Here is a 14,842-nt window from a genome sequence, read left to right as displayed (position 1 = left end):
AGAACACTTAGAATGTCCCAGGCGTACACTGAGTCTTTGGGCATTCCACTGTGGTCACCACCATGGGCCTCGAATCCCTCCAGTGATGGGGCCCTGGAATAGAAGAGTCTGTGATTTGAATATTTGACTCGTCCAAACTTCATGTTGAAATTTGATCACCACTGTTGGAGGCGGGGCCTAATGGAAGGTGTTTGGGTCAAGGGATTGGATCCCTTAAGAGTAGATCAGTGCCCTCCTTGGGGGTGAGGTGAGTTCTCACTCTATTAATTCCCATGACAGCTACTTGTATAAAAGAGCCTGACACCTCCCTGCTCTCTCTTACTTTCTTTCTGGCCATGTGATCTCTGCACGTGGAGCTCCCCTGGGCCTTCTGCCACGAGTTAAGCAGCCTGAGACCCTCAGCAGATGCAGATGCCCAATCTTAAACTTTCCAGCCATCAGAATTTTGAGCAAAATAAACCTTTTTTCTTTATAAATTGCGTAGCCTCAGGTATTTCTCTATAGCAACACAAAATGAACTAACACAGTGGGAGAGAGAGACAGATGAGGGTTCTGCAGTCATGGAGCTTCCAGACTGGTGGGGATGACCAGCAATGAGCAAGTATCTGTATAAGTGCTACAGGAAATTTCAAAGGTGATGTGCTAGTAAGTGAGCAGATGTTACCATTGTTAACATTTTGGGGATTTTCTTTTTGTCTGTTTTGTTTTTCTTTGCACATGTGCATGTTATATAAACAATAACAACATTAACAAAAGGGAGAGCACAGGATCTGCTATATTCTTCCCTTTTACCTAATAGTATGTCATTGCAAATAGTCAATCACCATAAATGGTCAGTGTATGGCTGTCTTAGTCTGTTTTATGTTGTTATAACAGAATACCTGAAATTGGATAATTCATAATAAACAGAAATTTATTGGTACATGTTTCTGGAGATTAGGAAGTCGAAGATCGAGGTTCCAGCATCTGGTGAGGGTCTTCGGGCTGCACCATCCCATGGCAGAAGGTGAGAGGGCAAAAGAAGGTGAAAGAGGGTAAAAGGGGGTGAATTTATGCTTTTATAATGAACCCATTCCTGCAATAATGGCATTAATTCATTCAATGGGGCAAAGCCCTCATGACCTAATTACCTCTTAAAGTTTCCATGTCTTAACATGTTGCATTAGGGATCAAGTTTGTTGCATTGGGGATCACCTCTTAATACTGTTGCACTGGGGACCAATACATAAACTTTGGGGGACACATTCAAACCATAAAAATGGAAGAATAATGTTCCCCCAGGGATGTCCACATCCTCATTCCTGGAGCCTATGAACATATAACCTTACATGGCCAAGGGAATTAAGGTTACAGATATAATTAAGGTTCTATTCAGATGACCTTGAGATGGAGAGATTATTCTGGATCACCTGGTGGGCCCAGTGTAATCTTATGAGTCCTTAAAAGATGAAAAGAAGAGGCAGAAGAGGGGGTCAGAGAGATGCAATGTGTACAGGACTCAACCTGCCATTGCTAGCTTTGAAGATGAAGGGTCCAGAAAGCAAGGAATGAGGGCAACCTCTAGATGCTGGAAAAGGCAAGGAAGTAGATTCACTTCTAGAGCTTCTGGAAAGCAATGCAGCCTTGCTAGAACTTTGACTTTAGCCCAGGGAGATCTGGATCAGACTTTTGATTTCCAGAACTTGTGTTATTTAAAGCCACTATGTTTGTAGTCATTTGTTACAGCATCAATAGGAAACTTATACCATCTGTTTCTAAACCTGTGCCTTCCCCCTAGAGCTCCCTGAAGGCAGGGACTGTGCCTTATTCACTCTGGGACCAAGTGCCTGGCACAGGCTTTGAGCTCAACAAACATTTGCTAAACTCTTTGCACCTGCTCAGGAGCTGAGCCGCTGCATTAGGACTGGAGGGGACCCCTTTGTCTCTCTTTTCCATACCCAAACCCCAGTCTTGATATGGCCCACTAGGAGTGTCCTCCAAGGCCTATAGACCTACTTCCAGCCCAGGCCAGCCTAAAGTGAGGGCAAGCCGTACAGAAAGAACACTGCCTGCTGCCGTAGCTCTCACCAAGTAGCACCGCCTTCAGAAGGGGAATCCCTGTTAAGTAGAAGGGTTCCTAAGTGGAACTCAAAACATGCACATGGTTTTTGATGCTGGATACTGTGAATTTCTTGCCAGATTTTTACAAAAGAACCATTATTGATTCATTCAGCAGGGAAAATGAGGTAAAGACAAAATCAAAAGAAAATTGAAATAAAAGAACAAGAAAAGCAAAAAGCATACAGCCATGTGAACTGTTCACCTCCTGAGTTGCTGCTTGCCCGTCTCTCTTTGTAAGGTGACTGCAACAGTAGGCCTGCCCCACGCTGGCTGCCCTGAGATTTGTATTAGTTAGCCTAGGGTGAGGCAGGGGCAGTGACATTTTTAAAAGCTCAATGATCGAGCCTAGTAAGCAGCCGGGGGGACACCTACTGCTACACGATATTCTTGCTCTGCTCTGGTCTCAAGTTAGAAGCTCCCAAACCCTAAAACTCAGTGAAGGATGCTGCTTGAAAACCAGTCGAGCAGCCATCTCATCTTATACATGGAGAAACCAAGATTTAGAAATACAGATGCCAACCCCACAGTCGTGCAGTGTGGCACTTGGTGTCCAGGTTGAGGCTAGGGCCTGCTTCTATGGATTTATCATGCCCATCATCAATCTTACTAGTGTTGCCAACAGTCTTAAATCGGGGCAGCCCCATCAACCTCCATCTGTGAGAGGCTTTCCTCTTATTTCTTTTAAGTTTTTTTTTTTTTTCCTCAAATGCTCCTTTGAAAGATCTGCTTTTGATGGGAGACATGGACTCACCCTGCCTCCGCCTCCATGTCCACCATCCCCTAGATGAGGCAATACCAATTAGCTAGTATGAACATGGGCTCTGGAGTCACTCAGGTGTGGCTCTGAAATTTGGTTGCACTAATACTGTGTGGTGCCTGAAAGCCTCAGTTGACCAGCTGTAAAATGGGCTTAATACTAGTACATCATTCATAGTGGTTGTGAGGCTGAAAATACGTGGAATACATTGAAAGTGCTCAGAACTACGTGTGACACATAAATACCAGCTGTTATACATTATATTATTGTTTTAAATTACTACTGCTATAGGGAGGAGAATGTGGTTTCAGGTGTCAGAGTCAGTAAGGAGGATCAACAGACGTTTTTGCCGTTGCTTACTGGCTTCCTTTGGGATGTATGTGGCGTTGGTCAGTGGTGTCTACTCCTTGACCAGACAGGCACAAGTCCTCTCTTGGGGTCTGGTAACAGTGAGCTTCCAAGTGAATGCATGGTGTGATGAGCTTGTTAGCCTTGGAGCGGAGGCTCCCTGGGCTTTTACCTCTTACCTACCTTGCCCACCTTAAGGTCAGCCCTTACTGGCCCCTACGTGGGCTGCCTCCTGCAGGGGTCCCAGGTGTATGGACAGACATGAGTCCTTGCTTATTGTGGGATTCAGAGGGGGTCTGCTGACTTTTCCTTCACTGTCTCCATTGCAGAAACATTTTCCACGCAAGTAATTGCAGAATGAGATAACAAGGGGGAAGATGGGACAGATGATAGTGGATAAACTAAACTAACTTGATTACACTCTTTCCCAAACTTGTTATCCACACTTGCTGTGCTGTGCAAAATCTCAAAAGCCAATTGAGACCTTACAGTCACAACTGCAGGTTCCAGAGAAGTCTCCCTTATAAGTCTAGCAGATCTGCCCACAGATTGAGAATGGTGAGAGTCACTCTTCTGCTTTGGATTTTTGTATTTCAGTGAGAATAGGGAGTTTTATTGTTACGCTTTTAAATAAAGCGATTACACATCCAGGCGGGAGGGCGGCTCTTCCGCTGATATGGTGTGTAGTGATTTAGGTGAACCTTTGGTATTTTACAGTGGGATCGTTCTGATTGGTAACATTGTCAATTGCACAGATAACTGATTCATTTTAAGACATGTTGATGCCACTTACAAAATCACAAGTTAAAGGACTTTGGGAAATCATTTACGTCAGAGAAGCAACATTTCATTTATTTCTCAGCTTACTATTAGCTTCCTTTTATCAGTATTACTTGACCTTTAAATCAGTTTTTTAATAGACAAGATAACCTTATAGGGTCATGGTAAGTGTGAATGAAATAATGAATGTTAAGTGTATAATTCAGCACCTGGAATATAGAAGGGGTGCTGAAACTTTTGGTTTCTCCCTTGTTTGGGAGGGAGATTCATAGCATTTGGACAGAAAAAAACTCTAAAGTCATCCAGTCCAGTTCCTTAATGAGAAAAATGAGGAACAGAGAAAGAGAGAGAACTGTAAATGATTTACTCAGATTGCTTTGGCAGCTAAGCCAAGAATAGAACATGAATGTCCTGGCTTCCAGAGTTGGTGGCTGCTTCTTACCTGGTCCTTGACTGTTTCCCATGCCAGCAGGAAACCCAAAGCTGTCAACCCAGAGGCACCTGGAAATCCAAGACAGGAGAGGGCAGGGGAACTAAGGGGTGGAAACCATGATGAGAAAAGGCTCCAGAAGTCAGGAGCTCCCTAGGAGCAGATGTGGTCCCCACTGAAGAAGGACCATATCCCTAGATGGCCTTGTAGGGTGATATTATTCAGGAAGGGCCTGGATGGAGGGAAGAGGAGCATGAGGAAAAGAATGAGCAGGGAGAGTGATCAAAGAACAGAAGGGCAGTGCCAGGAGCCCAGAGTCAATGCTAGCCCCCCTTGAGTGGTTTATAAAGCATTTTCACATATATTATCTTATTTGAAGCCTTAAAACAGTTCTGCCATGTGGGTGGAGTGTCAATACGTGCTGAATGAATGAGTGAGTGAATGAATGAATGATGACTGAAAGCTAACATTTGTTAAAACTGCTTACTATGTGCCAGTCATTGCATTTATAATAAGCCTTTTACAGACGAGGATAGTGAGGCACACGGAAGTAAAGTGATTGGCTAAGGTCAAATCCTAGGAAGCATATTTCAGAATTCATGCTTTTCATTTCATTTAACTGTCTTGCCATACTGCAAATGCATGAAAGAAGAGTAGGTGGATGAATTTCCATTTTACCAACAAAGAAGTAGCAACATTGAAGGGCAAGAGGCTCCTACAGTTGTAAAGTAATCAGTGGTCGAGTCATTGCTAGTTAGCTCTTTTGATCTCTAGTCCAACATGCTGCTAACTAGCTCCAGCTTGTATCCCACACTACTTGGGCAGGCTCTGGGTCCACCCCCCACACACCGAGTCAAGCTGTTGTCTTCAGCCCACCCATCGTCCCACCCCCACCTCAGTGTGCTCCTACCCCACATTTTCAAAAATAGTTGTAATGGAAATAGCCCAGGATTGTCGTTAGAAGTCTAAGTTCCAGTTTTGATGCTTGTTAGCAGAATGACTTTGGGCAGGGCAAGAAACCTCCTTGAGACTCAGCTTTCCTCTCTGGAAAATGGAGATAACAGTGCCTACTTTTCACTTGTAAGGATTGAGATAAGATATAAGAAGTGTCTAGCAGCTTCCTGGCAGGTAGGAAGCACTCAGTAAATTGATCACCTGATCCTTCCCTGCCACCTTACTTCCTTTTCTCCCTCTAGGTGCCTCTGAAGATGACGTCTCATGTACTGCATGAATAAGGGGCAGTTCAGGCAGGCTGTGATGTATCAAACTCAGTTCTCAGTGAGTGCAGCAGGGCTGATATAGCTCCATCAGTTGGGATAGACGATGAAGAATGCAAGGTCTGCAAGTTGATCTTTCATTGGAGAATTGGTGGTGATAGTGGTGGTGGACAGGGACACTTTGACCACACAAATGCTGTGGACCACTTCGTCTTAATGAATCATTTGGCGAATGAGTACCCAGCAAAGACCAGGCTCCTTGAGAATAGACGTGCATTTGTTCACAGGGGAGCAGACTTCAGAGAGTGGGACTGAGGGGCCCTGGTGACTGTTAAATACCCACCACTCCCCAGACCAGCTAGCAGCCAGTCTGAGCAGCCATGAGAGGTGGTGTGAGCACGGTGTCACACTGCACAACTGGGGTAGGAGTGGGCCACAAACACATGGGTGTGGCAGTCTGGATGGGGAAGACCTTGGGGTGAGCATTTGCCCTGTCCAAAGTGGGCAGCTGCTTCTTAGTTTTTTGGACTGAGTACTGCCACGGGGAGATGCAGACGCAAGGGTGCCAGATCAAATGCTTCATCAGAAGCCAGAAATTCAGATGTTAATGTAAGAGCTCCTGTTTTTAAAATATTGGCCATGAGTTACATTTAAAAAAAAAAATTTTTTTAACATGGAGCAGCTCAAGCCAAATATGCAGCAGGATGCAATTAATTCAGGCTGCCAGCTGCCAGCTTCCGATTAAAGATTCCATGTGGCAGAGGCTTGGGTCTTTATTGGAACAGCTGACATGGATTTATTTGTTCAGTGATTGATTTAACAAATATTTATTGAGCACCTACTGCATGCCAGGCACTATTCTAAGTGTTGGGGATACAGCTCAGATCACAAGCAGACAAGAATGCCTGCTGCCCTTGTGGAGCTGGTGTTCTGCTGTGACCCCTCCATTCTGCCTGGGGTCACTGAATCTTTGCAGTAGTAATGATGATGATGATGACCCGGTTATCCTCCATCCTCTTCTGAGGGAGACTCAAAGTGAGCAGCTCAACCTCAATCATAAAGCCCAATTGTACCAAACGGGCAGCCATTCCTGGTCCTTGACTCAGGCAATGGCCAGTGGTGGGGACAGAGACACCACCTTGGAGATGTCTCCAGCTGTCCAAAGTCAAGACCAGTTCTGTAGGCCATGTGGGTAAGATGCCTCCATTTGCATTTGAATTGAAGAGTTCAGAGTTTGCAGTACAGGTGGCCATGAAAACATCTACCGATATCTACCATAAGCAAAAACTTTTGGGACAAAATTGAGGGCTCCTTATCTGCTTAAAAACCACAGCCCCTACCATTCCTCAGGGTGGAAGGAAGCTCCTGAGTTCTCCAGAGCTCAACCACCGAGCAGGTGAACATGGTGCGGGAAGCTGCATTCCAGAGCCTCATTGAATGTGCATGTGTTTGCAGCCCTGTCCAGGATGCCTGCCCTCAGCCTCTCCTCTCATCATGGACAGTATCTGTGGCTATTTCATCTTACACATCTGATTCCTCTCACCTGCCAGACCATTCTAGAACACAGCCTTGTTCCTCCATGGGGGAACAGTAGGTCAGAGAAATGGTCAGGGTTGTCAGGTCAGGATTGTACTGATTTCTGCCAAGGACTCGGGTGAGATCTCGAGGGGGCAGCAGAAAGGCCTGATGTCACCTGTGCTGCTGCTCACTGGAGCCAGGGGAATTCAGATGACATTACAAGGATGGAAAATCTTAAAGACACCTCTCAGGCCGTATTTAGGAAAACATGCTCTCTGTATATTGTGTTTTAATGAAAATGGCAGCTCAAAAGCATCTTCAAACGAACTTCTATTTTTCACTGTTTTCTCCTGAGTGATGAGTAGCATTCTTTCCTGTCCTCGAGCCCCTATCTCTGCTCAGGGTCATATCCTAGAGTCTTGTTGTGTCCTGGTGCAGGGTATGCATAGACTGTCCCAGAGTGCTTTAGGCTCTGGCTAAATTCCTACACACTCCTATTTAATCTGGGAATGAACACTTTACTAGGTATTTTAGAGTTAAAGATCAGTTGGAGACTGAGATCTCATAGCAAGGAAATATACACTTTCCCCTTGTCCCTCCTGTGCTAGGTATGTCTTTCTATGTCTTTCCATGTGTCTTCGTTTGCCTGTGGCTCAGGTACAGCCACGTGGTCCGTGCACCAAACATTATTTCCCATTGGGAAATTTATTTGGCCAAGAGAGGAGATGAGTTCTGGAGGTCTCTGGGCTGCTGGCCCTGCTGGGTGAGGGGACCTGGCTTGTGCTAAGGTGGATCTGGGCTCTGGGATGCCCAGGAAGCCAGTAGGAGGTGAATTCTGCAGGTTTCCCTGAGTCACAAGCTCACTGGTCTGGTTCTGCCTCAAGTCACCTGCCACTGTGATGCTCACTTTCACCAGTACCTCATCACTCAAAGTTATTAAGCAGCTGCTTTTGGAGGCATGCAGGGCCACATCTGAGCCAGGGAGAGGGCTCCTCAGTGCCCCAGGCTGCAGGGCACCAGCATCTTTAACCTGAGGCTTTTGAAAGTAGCTCATTTTGTGATTGACCCAACCTCTTTCCAGCTTCTCTTTCCTTCTATTTCTGATGTTTCTTATCCTGCCCTTCCTTTTACTTTGTAATTTTTCTCAGTACTCTTCCCGTTGTCTTCAACGAAATCTAGATGAAGCTAAATATTTCCCAATAATAGGCTGTCGCTTTAGTGGATAAAACACCTAATTTTGTAGCATCTCAATGGCCAATGGGCAAAGTTGTTTTACGGAACTTTTTGATGTGAAAAATTTTAAATACCCTCCACTAATTATCAGCACTTTTGTTTTATCTGCTTCCCTCTCTCCCTTTTTTGGTGAAGTCTTTTAAAGCAGATCCTGGATATGGCGTCCTGTCTGTAAACACTTTGATATGGAATTTTAATCTATAAGAACCACAACAAAAAACCCCAACAACAAACATACAAGCGAACAACTTGCAAGTGATCTCCCATTGCTATTGTAATACCTGATGAAATTAATAATAATTTCTTTGAATCAGGATCCAAATTAGGTCCACACATATTTGGTATACACGCTTTTGGAAACCATTTGTTTTTCCTTTAGAATGTTTTGGTAATTCGTATTACTATTAATGCCAGTTGCTGAGTGCCTCTTGTGAGATCTTGACAATTATCTCAAATCTTCACCACCTCCTAGCAGTGTGCTCTGCCCATTTTACAGATGAGCAGGGCAACTTAACTGCTTGACCCAGGTTATGAGGCCTCGACTGGATCCTGCTCTGTCAGCCGCTGCACCCAGGTTTATGTAGACCAGGATTTTCTGTTTGTGTTGAGACAATGAAAACATTTTTGGTCTTCTGTTGTTTACTCCCAAAGGAAAGGCACCCTCTGTAGAAATGTTTGAAAGTAGTTGCACTAAATATTTGGACTTCTGGGGTGATGCATGTGGTTTCTGCACACTGTGTTGCTGCCAAATATGCTTACGTTTACACCATGCCCCATAGCAGGCATGTTTGAATGTGTTTTGCTATTTTTATTATGAGGCAGAAATGGTTTTGAATATCTTGTTGCTGCTGAAGACAACTCCTGCAGGAAGCGAAGGTATATACAGCACAGAACAGCCTGGCTCTTTACGTCCATTCTGTAGTACCTCACTGTTTACTCCTCCCCACAGCCGCTGAGATAGTGGCAGTTATCTCCATTTACAGAAGAGGGCTCAGAGAGGACATACACCTTGCCCAAGTCACACCGTGAGTAAGAGGCAAGGGCAGCATGCAGGGTTTTCAACTCCGCAGCTCTGGCTGCCAGCTGTTGTACTTTCAGAGCAACACTGTCTTCCTTGCTATGTCCCCACTTTTGAGGTCCTGCTTCTGGACCTTTCTATGCCAACATTTTTATCCTGAAAAATTCCAAATATTTAGAAAGGTTGAAAGAGTAGAATGATCCCCTATATACTCTACTTAGATTTAGCAGTTGTTAACATGTAATCATATTGGTTGGATATCTCTATTTATTGTTTATATGTGCATTTTTCTGAACTACCTGAAAGTAACCACTGATACATGAGGCTCCTAACCCCCCCAAATGTTTCAGCTGCTTCTCCTACAAAGAAGGCATTCTTCTACATACCCATGTCATTACTGCACTGAAGAAAATTAGTATACTTCCTATCACCTAAAATCTAATTCCTTCTTTAATCCCACAATTTCTCCAGTCATCCCCAATGTTTCTTTTTAATAGCTTTTGGTTTGTTTTGACCCAAGATTTAGTCAGAGCACATATGTTTCATTTTTGGTTCCTTTGTCTCTTTAGGCTCTTGTAATCTGGAACATTTAGCTTTATTCTAGCTTTATTCCTGGGTTCACCTAAATTGTTCATTGAGGGTGTTTGACTTGTTCGTCTTCCCCTGTTGGGTCTAAGGGTTTAATGAGATCCAGAGTATGCATGTTTGGGAAGAATGCTCAGTGGGTTGCCATGGCCTTCCTGTCTCCTTGTGTTGAGGGCACAGAAGAAAGGGTTAGTGGTTCCAGTGTCAGGGGCCACAGGTAAAGAATGCAAGTTAGGGTCATTTTTCTAAAAGCTGAAGAAGAGTTGGCATGAGCAGGCTGAGGCTTTGCACTGGGAGCTTTGCTTCACCCGCACGGCCTGTTCTGGTCCTCTCTCTACCAGTCCCACTGCCTTCCATGCCCTAGGAGCTGGATAGATGGATGACATCTCCAGGCTTGGGCCACACATTTCCACACTCTCCACTCACCAATCCACACTCATCCCACCCCAGTGTGTTTAGGAGGGTACAGCAGTAGGGTACATGTTTTCATTGTCTCCTATACACCTTTTTGTCGAGGGAGGGATTCCTGCCCTAGGGTTATGAGGACGGTCATACATGACACTCAACACTGGGTAGATGAGATCAGCGGCAGCTTATTCCTCACATATACTCACAGCCCAGGGGAGGAGTACACTGCACACCATGCAGGGACACAAGGAACAGAGTGAACAGCCAGGGACTATGGGAGGCAGGCTTTGTAGTGTATCAGGAGGGTGGGGTGGTCCCTGGTAATGGCAGGAGGATGTAATTAACATTGAATAATTCCACAAGCTAGCAGGAAGCTGAGACTCACTATTCAGAGATAAGCAGAAACTGTGCCTGGTCATGTCAATAAGAAAGGTTATTTGGCTACAGGACCTTATTTGTGAAAGCAGAGTAGGGAGGGGAACTTGTGGTTAGGACATTTGAATCCATTTTTGTTTCGGGTGTCAAAACAAGACATAACATTGGGCCTCCATTTTAGACTTTACACTGCTCAAATTTAACACCCTCATTATTCATTCACTATGTGTACTCATCCTCCTAAGCACTTCATATGAACTAATTCATTTAATCCTTACACCAACCCTCTGAGGGAGGCACTATTATCAGCATCACTTCAGAGATGAGGCAACTGAGGCCTGAGAGGTGAAGCACCTTGCCCAACGTCACGTGGCTGGTAAGGAAAGAATCAAAATCCAACCCAGGAGAGCTGCCTGCAGAATCTGTGCCCTCACCGTTGGAAAGGGCATGAGATTTAGAGTGAGGGCACGAGGACATGAATCCCAGCTCTGCCTTGGGTTTGCATTTGTGCTTGCTAAGCCTCAGTCTTTGCATCTGTTGGGAGGCTGATCACAGAGCAAGAAGAACCATCGCCAAGAGGGGGTGGTAATTCTGGGAGCTGTTCCTGGTCTGGTCCAGGGCTGGTCTCTGCATGCCATTCTTCCTCATCCAGGCGAGTGGTGGATTATTTGATTAAATCAGCTGCTGTAAAGGAAACCCCTCTTTGGATTATAGGTACAAGAGAGTTGGTGGGAGCAACTTCTTGGGGTCTTCATTTCTTTTTCCACCTCCTTCCCTGTGCATTCTTTCTTTCCCTTCTTTCCAACAAACATCAAACTTTGCTCTGCAAAAATCTGATCTCAGTCGTGCACACTGAGACTGGAGATTGACAATGTTGCATTTCCCGAGTAAGGTCACATGTCTATATCTCTAATTGGGGAAAAGTCTGTGTCTTATTAAAATAATTGCAGATAACACTGAGCTGGTGGGGAAAGCACGTATGTGTGTGTTGTGTGTGTGTATTGTGTATGACTGTGTTGCTTGATTTCCTTAAAAGTCCAGTGCATGTACGGAGGAATAGTGCACCCTGTGCCATATAGACGTAGGCAAGACATCTGACATCTTGTAGCTTCAGTGCCCTCATTTCTAAAATAGGAATAATGGTAATTCCTGCCTCATAGGGTTCTTATGAGGATGAAGTCCTGTTGGAAAGCAGCAAGTGAAAGGCTTGGCATAAGATGTCTGCAATATCATAACTAACTATGATTATTATTCTAATTGTTAACTTTGTTTTGGGGGATAGCCAACTACTCCAATTCACAGTAAAGACCTGTCTGAGGGCAGTTTGCTGGCCCACAGGCTCACAGAGATAATCCAGCAACATGTTCTCCCTATAACCACACCCACCTCTTGTTCCCAGGACTAATGAGTAACCTGATATGCCCCCTTTCCTGCCAAGAGTGGAGTGGCCTGCTTGTTCTGCTGACCACATCTGATGCCTGTTTGTAAGAGCTTTTCCCTGTTGCGGGAGAGAGACTGACTAGGGAGGAAAAGTCAGTAGTGCAATAAGGAAACATGCTTTCCTTTCGGCTCTCACCTGGAAAACGATTTTTGTTTATCATGTGTCTTCAAGTGTTATTATTTTTTTTCCTCAGATCTCAATTGTTGAAAGTGACTTTCTGGGCCATTGTTTGCTCATAGAATGACCAAGTGATGCAGACTTTTGTTGCCATTCTTCTATCTGCTCCCTTTCCCCAACACACAGCCTCACTGCCCTCAGGTGGGGCTTAAAGAAGGTGAGGCAACCTTCTCACACCCAGCATATTCACATGTGTAAGAGAAACAGTCACCGTTTATGGAGGCTTTCGGTGCTCTAGGTGCTGTGCTGGACCCTAACTTATTACTGAACAGAATGTTCACAATGGCCTTGGAAGGTATGACGGCGTCTTGGGGGACAGGAGGAAGATATGTAGCTCCAGAGAGGTCAAGTGACTTTTTTCAAGCCACCCTGACAGCAAACACCAAAGCAGGGATTTGGACTAAGTCTAATGATCTGATTGGGTTTATATTTCAGTATAATCTTGTGTTATTTATAGCTGGGAAAAAGGATGGTGAGGTCTGTTATCCTAGTACTTGACTTTAAAGCCCCTTGGAGTTTTAACCTATCTTGAAAAAGGCCTGTCATTCAGGCACATGGGCTAAGGGCATTGGCAAATCCATGAAATCTTTTAGAAGCTTGTAGGGATCCTCTGGGCTTTGGGCACTTGACTTTGAATTAGAAGAGGCCCAGGGGGACAGTGGCATCACTGTCCCTTGTCATGGACTTGCTGTTTCTGCTGATGTGATGTCAATATCAGCCATTCCTTTGGATTCCCAACTTTGGGCTGCACCTGTTGCCACATTTGACATGTGGACTGTGATAGATACATACCTTGGAACATCCCTAGAGGACCAGGGTCCTCACAGGTGGCTGTGGGTGGGAGGCTATTTAATGAGACCAACTACTGGGGCACTCCAATCTAGACATCTTCTTAAAGCAGAGTGCAGTGGCAAGCTCATGTGTTCTGATGTGTACAAGGAAAAACCTCAACACCCAATTCCACGATCTGTTGTGACCCAGATTATGCAATCTGTAACCTCCATAAGAGTTGGGACCATATTTGTATTCACCAGTGTTGTAGCACAGTACTTGGCACATCATGGACACTCAGTAAATATTTGTTGAATGAAGAAAACTTTGGCAAAGATGATAGTCCACTCTCTGTCCCCTCCTGTGGCCTTTCTGTGTAACAAGATACGTATCCTGGGTCCTTAAGTCATATTGAGCTATGGAAACAGAATTAACTAACAAGAGCATGGGAACGAGACAGACAGACAGAGAGAGAGAGAGAGAGAGAGAGAGAAAGAGAGAGGAAGAGGGAGAGAGAGAGAAAGAGAGAGAGAGAGAATGTGTGAGTGTGTGTGTGTGTGTGTGTGCAGGTGAGCATATGTGAGTGTAGTTTGTATCTGTCATGAGTCTAGATGCTGCCCTATCTAGCCCTAGTCTGGGGATCCTCCTAGGGGCAGGACCATATTCTAATTTGATGCCAAGCCGGTTAAAGGTCTGGAGAGCCCCCAGTGATGCCACGTGTGCCTCTGGAATTGCATCTGCTGCTTGTAGGTGAAGATTCAGGTGACCAAAAAAAGGTAGTAGGTGGTGCTTTTGTGATTTAGCAGTGAAAGAGCCACTGGCAGCCACGGTTTGCTTAAAGGGGAAAGGTGTGTGGTTCTCCGTTGTATTTTGCTTTCAGATCACTCCGACTTCAGTTTTCTTCTTGCTTTTCATTCTTACTCAATGTCAGATCCTCCTTTACCTCTTTTCCATTTTGGTTAATTTTAGTGGATTCTCCCTGCATCTTAAATAATTGCATCCTTTTGTTTGCCTTCCACTCACTGAATTTCAGGCCGTGTGTATGTGTGTGCACACACGTGTGTGTTTATGTGTGTGGGATGTGTGTGTGCATTTTGTGTGTATGTATATATAATTATAAGCTCTATCCCCTTTAAACATCTGAACCACACATGAACAATGCACGAGAGAAAATTGCTTGGTGTAAAGTTAGAATTACGTCTTTGAATTTTCGTCGTGAATTTTTTTTCTTGCCCTGTCTTATGGTGCTGAGTGAATGTGTTTTCAGGTCTTCAAACTATATCATGAGAAAATTAAGGAGAAAATATGTAAAACTGCCCCCACTTTGCCCAGGAGAAATTAAGATACAAATAGATTAAGATAACTGTCCAGATGGGCGCAGTGGCTCACGCCTGTAATCCTAGCACTTTGGGAGGCCGAGGCAGGCGGATCACGAGGTCAGGAGATCGAGACCATCCTAGCTAACATGGTGAAACCCCGTCTCTACTAAAAATACAAAAAATTAGCCAGGTGTGGTGGCGGGTGCCTGTAGTCCCAGCCACTCAGGAGGCTGAGGCAGGAGAATGGCATGAACCTGGGAGGCAGAGCTTGCAGAGAGCCGAGATTGCACCACCACACTCCAGCCTGGGTGACAGAGGGAGACTCCATCTCAAAAAAAAAAAAAAAAAAACAAAAAAAAAGATAA

The 14,842-nt window shown here is 44.8% G+C and overlaps 1 protein-coding gene across 2 annotated transcripts in view; it reads left to right on the top strand.

Annotated features, from left to right (window-relative positions):
* PLPP4 (phospholipid phosphatase 4) overlaps positions 1-14,842 on the top strand; it is a 139,228-nt gene that overhangs the window by 29,638 nt on the left and 94,748 nt on the right. The window contains exon 1 of one of the 2 annotated variants that reach the window (XM_017872237.1): positions 12,542-12,682. The exons of the other annotated variant lie outside the window; for it this stretch is intronic. The gene's annotated coding sequence lies outside the window, so the exon portion shown is untranslated. Of the gene's footprint in view, positions 1-12,541; positions 12,683-14,842 lie in introns of those variants that run through there. 2 annotated transcript variants of the gene reach the window in all.

Source organism: Rhinopithecus bieti, unplaced genomic scaffold, assembly GCF_001698545.2.
Source record: "Rhinopithecus bieti isolate Rb0 unplaced genomic scaffold, ASM169854v2 scaffold_6710, whole genome shotgun sequence".
Classification (NCBI taxonomy): Eukaryota; Metazoa; Chordata; class Mammalia; order Primates; family Cercopithecidae; genus Rhinopithecus; species Rhinopithecus bieti.
The sequence above is the reverse complement of the archived record's forward strand: the minus strand, read 5'-3'. Positions and strand labels throughout refer to the sequence as shown.